Here is a 10288-nt window from a genome sequence, read left to right on the forward strand (position 1 = left end):
TTAACTATGGTGTGCAGGAAAGGAAATCAAAGAGCATCACGATTAATATGTTGAAGCTGACAGCCTTAAATTCAACTCATGCACATACACTACCAGTCAAAAATTGCCCGAACCCCCTCCATCCACCACATCACTCCTGTCCTCCAACAGCTCCACTGGCTCCCTGTTCAGTTCCGTATTCAATTCAAAGTCCTTCTGTTGACATTCAAGACCATCCACAACCTGCCCCCCCCCCCCCATATCTGTCCGACCTCCTCCATGTTCCCACTCCCTCCCGCTCCCTCAGATCCTCTTCCTCCATACACCTGTCTGTCCCCTCCGCCCGTCTCACCACTATGGGGAGCCGAGCATTCAGCCGCTCTGCTCCCCGTCTCTGGAACTCATTGCCACCTCAACTCAGAAACACAGATTCTGTCCCCCCATTTCAAATCACAACTCAAAACATATCTGTTCAAAACCGCTTACTCCGTCTGACTCCAATTGCTCTGTCATTTTGTTATTGTTTCTATTTTTTTTCTTACCCCTTGTTAGTTTATATTGTTTTCATTTTTGACTCTGATTTTGTTTCCTTTAAAGGCCCTGTGAGGAGTTTTGAACTGGCTGAGAAACAGACTGAAAATGATACCCATGCCTTTTTATGACCTTCAATAGGAAACAAGACCATCAGCAGCAACACTGACACCTTCTCTGTTGTCATTTTTAACACCTGAAACCGTCCTGAGGGGGTAGGTTTCAGACCAGATAACGGACATCTCGCTTCAGAAACAGTCTATTTGACTGTTTTCATGGAAAATAATCACATTGCCTGATAAAGTTGACTGTTAAAAGACAACAGGATGAGATTTTTGTTGAAAACACTACTTTTGCATGTATAGGACAAGAGATAAGAGGTATCGCTTTGTCCACAAGGGGGCGCCAGAATTGATACAAAACAAAAGTTCCTCACAGCAGCTTTAATGTAAATTCGTGTATGTATATATTTATATCTGTGCGGTGTCCTTGAGTGCCGAGAAAGGTGCCTTTAAATAAAATGTATTATTATTATTATTATTATTAAAAGTTTGGAAACACCTTCTCATTCAAGGGTTTGTATTTATTTTAATTATTGTAAACACTGTAGATTAATACCAAAGACATCAAAACTATGAAAGAACATCTAATCAATCAATCAATCAATCAATCAATCAATCAATCAATCAGTCAATCAGTCAAGCTTTACTTAGAGAGCACATTTCATACAAATTAAATGCAATTTAAAGTGCTTTACAGTGATCGAAAATAAGAAAGAAGCAGAAGTAAAGCAAAGGCAGGAAATATTAAAAAACAAAAATGGATTTTAAAATAGAGACTAATGCACACCAACAACAATAAAATACACTACAAGTCAAAAGTTCTGAAACACCTTCTCATTAAAGGGTTTGTATTTATTTTAATTATTGTAAACACTGTAGATTAATGCTGAAGACATCAAAACTATGAAAGAACAAATATGGAATTATTATTTTTTTTTTAAAAGTGTTAAACAAAGCAGAATATGTTTTATATTTTAGATTCTGTAAAGTAGCCCCCTTTCTCCTTCATGACAGCTTTGCACACTCTTGGTATTCTCTCAGTCTGCTTCATGAAGTGGTCTCCTGGACTGGTTTCTAATGAACATGAGCCTTGTCAAGAGTTCATTTGTAGAATGACTTGCCTTCTTAATGTGTTTGAGACCATCAGTTGTGTTGTTCAGAGGTAGGGTTAGTACACAGTGGATAGCCCTATTTGACTACTGTTGTAATCCAGATTATGGCAAAACCAGATTATGTCACAGTTTTGATGTCTTCAGTATTAATCTACAATGTTGGAAATAATTAAGATAAATAAAAATGAATGAGAAGGTGTGTCCAAACTTTGACTGGTAGTGTATCTGACAACCCCTATTCATGTTCACATACACTTGTTTCTTTGATATATATTAAGAAAGATTTTGCAAATTTTTGTGTGTCTTAGGCTACACATTTTAATTGTGTTATCATTGTAGAAAATCAAATCCTGATCCTTAATGAGGGCCTAACTTTAGTCTCTAATGCAGACATACAAGATTGCACATTGGATGGATGGATGGTTGGATTGCTACCATTTTGCAGGAAATTGCACTCTGTGATGGAATTCAGCAACAAACTGGACACTGGACACAGAAGACTCAGGAGACTCGGATGGCTTACGTTGAAATAGTTTATGTAGAACTTGGCCAAGGAGAAATAACATAACAGTACACAGGCAGGAGAGTGCAGTGCAATGCCAAGTCAGTTCTGACAGACAAAACCCTTGGCATGGTATTTATTCCCTCTGAAGACGACACTAAAGTTAGATAACCATGTTTGGAAACTAGGAACACAACAAGTGGGAAGAAGACCTGTGCTCTAGTTCTGGAGACAGTAAGTCGGCCATAACACACAGATAAAGACAGGAGCAGGGGGAGAGACCTTGACTACTACCCTGACACTATCTCGCCCGTAACAGACGACATAGGAATCAAGTTACTTTAACTTGACATTTAGACTGAAAGAATACAATAGTTAAACATTCTTAGATACATATATATAAGACTATGAAAATTCCACGACACACTCTTATAGCTGCAACAATCACGGTCAAGACGGTGCATCAGCCCTATTTGACTACTGTTGACTACTATCTTTCCTCTGAAAGTCGGTATCATCCTGAGAGTCAGTGTTGTCTCTAAAGCCCAAGATCCACAGGATGCGTCGCGTTACGTTACGGCTGCGCCGCGCACGTCGCAGCAAATAGGTTCCCATTCAAGTCAATGCTCTAGAGTCCACAGGGCGCGCTGCGGCGCGTCTCAGCTCCGTCTCTGGAGCGTTCCGCCGCGCCGCTCTGCCAGAGATACGCGGGGAGTCTATTTTCGCCGCTCCCCGCGCCCAGCACGCGTCAATCGACACAGAAATGATCGAACTATCCCGGAAGTCAGGCACGAGGATCGTATGCAACATCCGCTCACTTTCAAAATAAACACCATGTGCAAACACAAGATCGTAAATTTCACCACTTCTTCAACATTACGTCATAACCTGTGGCATCGGGCCAGACGTCAGTCTCAAAAGATATCCAACACCATGGACGAGGAAAAGTTTATACTGTGTTGTTCTCGCGCGTTTTGGAGTTCTCGAGGGATCTTGAGTTTCCTGCTCCGGAGTGCGCGCCGCTCCAAACACGCATCCTATGGACCAGGGCGAAAGCCCCTGGACGGAGCAGAGCCGTGTCGCAGCCGTAACGCGGTAAGTTTCACGGTGGGAGCTGAAGTTCTCTGACTCATCCCTCGCTCCTGAACTCCATCAAGAGCCGTGGAGCAGGGTTCAGAAAACAGACCGCTAACTTTATTAAACTGTGATTTTATTTCTACAACTGCATCACTCCAACTTATTCAAATCTTCATATCAATACCACTGAGCTCCTCTCACCTTCAGTTTTTACTCTCAGTCCTCATTCGTATTCTCCCCTCACAGATGTAAACACCCTGTTTGTTCAGGAAATGCTTTTCAGCAGTTTGTCTTATATTGCCTCCATTTTTTCCATTTTCAATCTGGAGAAAATATAAGAACCTCTACCTCCAAGGTGCGCGGTAATCATAGATTATGTTCACTAAGCAACCACTAAGTCACACATAAAGGATTTGGTCAACAGCCTACAAAGACGGCATATCCTTGTGTGTAATTGCATAGATCCTCTTATCGCAGGGCTAATCTCATTCCCGAGGTTTGATAAGATCTTTGATGAGTGTGAAGGTTTTTTTTTTTTGCATCACATCATCTCTTTTTCCTCGGAGGGAGGGAGGGAGGGAGGGAGGGAGGAGGGAGCGGTGGAAATGACTTACCTTTAAAAAAAAAAGAAAAAACTCATTGTCTTTAGAAAATGAATCCTCTGCTCTGTATTCTGGAGGAGCCTCTGTGGTTTTCAAAGTGCCACATCGCATTGCTCCAGTGCTTTTAAATTATCATACAGATAATGTGAGTCTGTGTGACAGTCTGTTGGTTTAGTTCACTTTAATGGAATGACATTAAAGTGCTTTTACACTTGGCTGAAGAGTGAATGCAAAGAGAAGAGGCATACAGTGTCATCCTATAACATTAGACTGAGACGCTGCCGGGCGACAGAGCGGTTACTCAGGCAACAGAGCTCGCAGTCTGATCCGAGACATTGCACACACCTCACACACGCTAACACACACACACAGGAAACTCTTGTCTCCCAAAAATGCAAATCAAATTTGCGAGGCAGGAGTTGGGAGCGAACATAAACGCCGACCTTTGGCAGCCTCGGCTCTCCGCGTCTGTGCCGGCTAATCGATTGGTTTTGTGCGACAGAGTTGACAGCTGTTCAGGCCTGGAGGACCGGTGACCAACAGAGACACTCTGTCTGTCATTCAGGCTCACAGGCTGCTGCTCCCAATTCAGCTCCGAGTTAAATAAGCATCCCTCTGCCTTCTGTCCGCACAGTCCTTTCATTAGACTCCAGGCTGAGTGAAACTTTGTGTGAATAGTTTCCTCTACACTTCATTACAAGACTGCAGTGAGACCTGAGATTCTTCAGACCTTTGTTTCTATTGTTTGACATCAGGAGGTTAGACATTGACGCTCCATCCAAGCAAGTGTGAGGTAAAGAGACCGGCCTTTAGACTTTGTGCTAACAGCTACAAGGTTCCCGCCTGTCAATCAAGTCAGGCATGCCCTTATTTGGGCAAAACTTGTAAGTTTAATATCTTTGAAATAAGATAAGATATTACTTTATTGATCCCCCGGGGGGGAAATTCAGTTGTTACAGCAACCCAGACATAAGTACAATCAAGAAAGAAGTTTCAATAAGTAAAATAAAATAAAATAAAATAAAATAAAATAAAATAAAAATAAGTAAAATAAAATAGATAAATAAAGCTAGAATACAATTTGGATATATACAATGTTACAAATGGAATTTAAATTAAATAGCAGTAATTACAGGCAGTATTAAAAAATGTTTCAGTAGTGACAGGTTGACATGGTGTGATTATGGTTGGTAATGACAAATTAAGCAATACATAGAAATAATATTTGTATGTAATATGACCATGGGTTGTAGTTAAATACAGAGTTATAAAAATATGCACCCCAATACAGTGTGTGCCAATACATAAATGAGCTATTCAGATCTAAACTGTTTTTTGAACCAGGCTGTAAACATGTTTATTCCTGCTGTAAAGATCGTCTTTTATGAATGGGTGTGTATGTGGTTTCCGGTGTTTCTGCAGCCAGCCTCTAGTGGACAAACGATGAACTGCAGTTTTTAACACTTCTGCATGGGCTTCATATTTTAAGACTGGAGGTTGCCACTAGATTTATACAAACCAGAAACTTGTCTTGTTGTTTTGGAAGACAGTAGAAAAATATACATACCTGTTAATAGCTAACAGAAGTACTGTCAAAGAACAGTGACAAAATAGGATAGAGCGATAAATAGAGTAACATTCATTTATTAAAAATGATACAAATCATATGTAAAAGATAGATACAGAAGTTGTAATGTAGAGCTCCACATGTGTGCAGGAATCATAGACTGTATAAATAATGGACGTAGTATCTGTGACGTCACCCATCTGTTTCTGAAGCCAATCATCGGTGGCAGCCATATTGGAAATGCTGAACTCAACATAACTTCGTCCAAGCTAGTGTGAGGTAAAGAGACCGGCCTTTAGACTTTTTGCTTAAAGCTACAAGGTTCCCGCCTGTTAATCAAGTCAGGCATGCCCTTATTTGGGCAAAACTTGTAAGTTTGATATCTTTGGAAATACAGAGTTATAAAAATATTCAACCCTGTACAGTGTGTGCCAATACATCAATGAGCTATTCAGATCTAAACTGTTTTTTGAACCAGGCTGTAAACATGTTTATTCCTGCTGTAAAGATCGTCTTTTTTGAATGGGTGTGTATGTGGTTTCTGGTGTTTCTGCAGCCAGCCTCTAGTGGACAAACGATGAACTGCAGTTTTTAGCACTTCTGCATGGGCTTCATATTTTAAGACTGGAGGTTGCCACTAGATTTATACAAACCAGAAACTTGTCTTGTTGTTTTGGAAGACAGTAGAAAAATATACATACCTGTTAAAAGCTAACAGAAGTACTGTCAAAGAACAGTGACAAAATAGGATTGAATGATAAATAGAGTAACATTCAGTAAAAATAAAACAAATCATATGTAAAAGATAGATACAGAAGTTGTAATGTAGAGCTCCACATCTGTGCAGGAATCATAGACTGTGTAAATAATGGACGTAGTATCCGTGATGTCACCTATCTGCTTCTGAAGCCAATCATCGGTGGCAGCTATATTGGAAATGCTGAACTCAACATAACTTCGTCCAAGCTAGTGTGAGGTAAAGAGACCGGCCTCTAGACTTTTTGCTTAAAGCTACAAGGTGCCCGCCTGTTAATCAAGTCAGGCATGCCCTTATTTGGGCAAAACTTGTAAGTTTAATATCTTTGAAATACAGTTATAAAAATATTCAACCCTGTACAGTGTGTGCCATTACATAAATGAGCTATTCAGATCTAAACTGTTTTTTAAACCAGGCTGTAAACATGTTTATTTCTGCTGTAAAGATCTTCTTTTATGAATGGGTGTGTATGTGGTTTCTGGTGTTTCTGCAGCCAGCCTCTAGTGGACAAACGATGAACTGCAGTTTTTAGCACTTCTGCATTAGCTTCATACTTTAAAACAGGAGGCTGCTGCTTGGTTTTACACAAACCAGGAGTTTGTCTTGGTGCAATGACAAAAAAGAAAAATATACATACCTAGGGATGGGTACCGAATTCTGTACTTTTATACTTTTAACTCCTGAAAGAGCAATCAGACGCCACATCAGCTAATATATATAATCATGTTTATGTTCATTTCCTGTTAAATGAAATAAATATGTTAAATGTAAACATTTTGAGATTTTATTATTATACAAATGACGATTTATTACCACATAAACACACAAAGGTACCAAAAATTGGTACCGTTGAGTACCGGTACCGATTCCCAGGTACCGGGTATCTGTACCGTATCGGTTCAAATGTAAAAGGTACCCATCCCTATACGTACCTGTAAAAAAGCTAACAGCACTGCTGTCAAGGAACAGTTACAAAATAGGATAGAGCTATAAATAGAGTAACATTAATTTATTAAAAATAATACAAACCATATGTGCAAAATAGATTAAAAAGTTGCAATGTAGAGCTCCACATGTGTGCAGGAATCATAGACTGTATAAATAATGGAACGTAGTATCAGTGACGTCACCCATCTGTTTCTGAAGCCAATCATCGGCGGCGGCCATATTGGAAATGCTGAACTCAACATAACTGCTGTCGAGCGAGTGTGACGAAAAGAGGCGGGGTTTGAGCCTCCTCGCCTACAGCTACAGTGTTCCCACCTGTCAATCAAGTCAGCTGTGCCTCTCATAATGGAAAACTTGTAATCTTAATATCTTCAAAATTGCTGCATTATGAAGATATTCACCCCCCCGTACAGTGTGTGCTGATCGAGAAATGAGCTATCCAGACTACACTTGTTTTTTGAACCAGGCTGTAAACAAACATAGAAATTGATTCTCCTTCATTACCCTTGTATGTTTTAATTCATCCTGCTACCTGTTGCTGCTCTGGCTCCACACCCGTTGTATGATGTAAATGTCACCTTCGCTTGGGGTTGATTGTCTTAAACATTTCCAGCTGTGTGCTCACAACAGCTCACCCTGAGTTCACCTGGGAATTTTACCAATGGGGAAGAAAAGTCTGGACAAAGTTGGAGTGAAGATGTTTCTGTTTGCATTCATGCACAGGTCACCTCAGAAATATGATGAAGCTTTTAGGAGTTTTGTGTGAATACAGATCATTTTAGGATACTCTCCACACTTCAACTTATAGCAACAGGTTCATGAGTGCCTGTTGCAGCCTGTTCCTGAGAACTGAAAACATTGATGTTACTTTGTTCACATTGTTGTCTGTGAATCACAAGTCATTACATTAGCGGGTATAATTGCTCACCTTACAGAAGAAATGCATCTTGTTTCTGTGGCTTGAGTTTTTTTGTTTATCTGGCATTTAAAGAACACAACTGCTGTGAATATTGTTTATAATGAAGCAAATACTTCTTCCACAAAGAGGTAACCTTGATCCTCCAGTTAATTACAGCAATAAGACCTTTTTTCCTGTGATTAAGGGATGTGGTGTCTACGGATACATTTAGTGCAGCCGACCACAAACATGATTTAATTTATTTGGACTCAGCAGAAAGATTCTGTCTGCAGGTGAAAACGTTGTGGGGATCTACCTCACAGCCTCCAGGTCAGCTCTATTTATCCCCTCCCTTTATCTCTGTCTCTCTTTGACACAGGAGAGTTTTGAGGAAATGCTACCCCGGAGTATTCAGCCGACCAGAGGGCGAAGAGATCTGAAGCTTCCTGGCCCCCTTTGTAGAGTCAGAGCTATCCTTTAATGACCGTAAACACACGTGTGTTCAGGCGCTGCAGCAACATTCGTCTATGGAGGCATGTTTTTCCTGGATCTTCACCTTCTTTTTTCCGAACAGATGCTCCATCTTGTTGCATTGTTCGCCCTGGCACCTTCAGACCTTCACAACCTGCAGCCTTGTGATAAAAGTGCGCCAGAAACAGAGCTGATCTGTGTGCTTCTTCAAACGAAAAGTGACTCCAGATATCAAAGACTTTCAAAGAACACTTAGAGACCAACCATCTGATAGGCAGTGCTGAAATTCACACTCTGCGGGTCTTGGAGTGAGCGATGCTGGTTGCGTATCGTCCCATCTGCACGGCTGATAGTGTAGCATAATGAGAAGAGCGGAGACAAAGTGTTGAGCGGCTCTGCGTGGCTGTATCATCGCTCCAACTTTGAAGGGTATTTCTCCCATCCTCCTGCCTCCAGCTGGCGCCTCCCTCCCCCCCCTGGCACCGACTGGGCTGCTGGTAGTGGTCCGGGGCTCAGGGTTATGGCCCCTGTCACTGGTTTCACACGCAGGCGGCAGATGAAGCGAGCACACACATGCACACACTCAGAAAAACACTTGTGCAAACACAGAAACATGAACAATGCTCGCCATGAATAGATGTACACACATATTTATGCACAGAGCATATGGCTCCCTGTGATACATGTAGAGCTCTGCAGAGTTTTAGGACCACATGTTTGTATGTTTGTTTGTCCTTGTAGGAAAACTTTTTGATTACATTTGGCTTTAAATACATGAATTAGAAGGAAAAAGTCATTTCAAAGTTGTACGCCACTTCCACAAAAGACTAGATTAGATACAGGATTACACTTTGTGTTTAGATATTAAATAATACTAATAATAATAATAATTGATAGGATTTGTATAGAACATTTCATGGTACTCAAAGTTGCTTTACAGAAAAATTAAAATAAACATAAAGCAAATAAATAAAACAGAACAAAGACAGAAACACAGGAAACCACATACACACCCATTCAAAAAAGACGATCTTTACAGCATTAATAAACATGTTAACAGCCTGGTTCAAAAAACGGCTTCGGTCTATGTAGTGAATTTATTTCTAACACGACAGTTCAGAAGATATTAAGATTATGAGCTTTGCCCAAATAAGGACATGACTGACTTGACTGACAGGCAGGAACACATAGCGGTTGGCTAGGAGGCTCAAACCCCGCCTCTTTACCTCACACTACATTTTGTTGAGTTCAGCATTTCCAATATGGCTGCTGCCAACAATTGGCTTCAAATCAGCGCTCAGGAACAGATGGATGACGTCATGGAGACTACGTCCATTATTCATGCAGTCTATGGGTTGTCCGGAGGGGAGAGGGAAGGTCATAGAAAGTGAGCAATCATCATATGTGTGCTCTAAAAAAGCTTGGTGAAAGTTGAAGTCAGTGAAATAAATACATTAGTTCAATAAGGTATCATCAAGGAAGCATCTTTTTCTTTCTTCTTCAGGAAAATCTCTCATAGGATGGATGATTTTAAAAAGAGAATGTACGTTTTTCACAAGTATGTGACTACAGTGTGTGTGTTTGTAAATGAGCTTGGTCATGCATACGAGTGCAAAGTCATGCTCGGTGATGCGTGCACAATGAGGCCGAAGAGTCAGACAGTGATTGAAGGCGAGTGAACAGAGCCGTCTGATCAGTGCGTCACATCACATCTCCCACTGTGTCAGCTTATTCAGGCCTTCAGCTCGGTGTTATCTGCAGAGAGAGGCTAATATTTGAGGA

This window comes from Notolabrus celidotus, chromosome 12, assembly GCF_009762535.1.
Source record: "Notolabrus celidotus isolate fNotCel1 chromosome 12, fNotCel1.pri, whole genome shotgun sequence".
Taxonomy (NCBI): domain Eukaryota; kingdom Metazoa; phylum Chordata; class Actinopteri; order Labriformes; family Labridae; genus Notolabrus; species Notolabrus celidotus.